The 1,039-nt window shown below is 46.3% G+C and overlaps 1 pseudogene; it reads left to right on the top strand.

The window, feature by feature from the left end:
* The first annotated feature begins 230 nt into the window (after positions 1-230).
* Positions 231-348, top strand: LOC136656541 (5S ribosomal RNA; annotated as a pseudogene).
* The last annotated feature ends 691 nt before the right edge of the window (positions 349-1,039 follow it).

Here is a 1,039-nt window from a genome sequence, read left to right as displayed (position 1 = left end):
TTGTAGGGTTCCAGGAATGCATGAGTCCATAATGTGACCTCCATCACATTATGCAACAAGGGCTCAGCACTGCAGGAATCTTAATAGTTTGGACTGACTCTGTTTTTCTGCATTCTCTTCTGCCAATGTGCCCCCTCCCCACAGTTTCCAAACACACTTTAAAGCATGTAGCATGTGAGAAGAAAATGCTTCCATACAATGATCAGGTTAGTGGGTAGGTCAATTTTTTTGGCTATGAACTGTTACCTTGCACATGCCTGATCTCGTCTGATCTCGGAAGCTAAGCAAGGTCAGGCCTGGTTAGTACTTGGATGGGAGATCGCCTGGGAATACCGGGTGCTGTAGGCTTATACCAGAGTCTTTCGAGACTGAAGGAGGTCAACCAAACTTATGTATTTATTTCCCCAAAGGGCATTCAATGTGGCTTTCAGACCTAAAAACACATTTTAAAAAATACAGTCAGTTCTCTTTATATGTGAATTCACCTATCTGCAAGTGGCAAATTGGCCACCTACCTTAGATCTGTGCTTCTGTTCTCCTTATCCACTAATCCAGCCTGCAGCATCAAACATGCATTGGTACTGGCCTGTGGAGAATTGTCAGACACATTTGTGTCCACTTCCAGACTTGTCCACCATCTTGGGCACCACCTCAGGGACTCCAGCTGAACCTTCACAACCCAGGCGATGATGAGAGGGTGATGATGAAAGGTCTCTGGAAGGCTACTTGAGGACTATTCTGGGGCTGGAGAAGCTAAGGGAAAGAGCCAAGAGAGAGGTGGAGGAGGAGGACAGGTGAAACAACCCCCTCCCCACTGCTGATCTCTGAGACCTCGCTGTTGGGCTTGCAGCCTTCAAGGAGGGATAGCTAGCATGGAGAAATCACCATTGCCACAAACATCAACTCATCAAGGATGGAGCATCCTTCCATCAAGGATCAACTCAGCATCAGATGGAGATGAGCCCTCACAATCACTCATCCCCATTTACTCCAAGTTAAGATTCAGGTTCATAAAGGTCATAGAATGTATGGTAACAAA

This window comes from Tiliqua scincoides, chromosome 6, assembly GCF_035046505.1.
Source record: "Tiliqua scincoides isolate rTilSci1 chromosome 6, rTilSci1.hap2, whole genome shotgun sequence".
In the NCBI taxonomy this organism is placed as follows: Eukaryota; Metazoa; Chordata; class Lepidosauria; order Squamata; family Scincidae; genus Tiliqua; species Tiliqua scincoides.
This window is presented reverse-complemented; position numbering and strand designations above follow the sequence as displayed.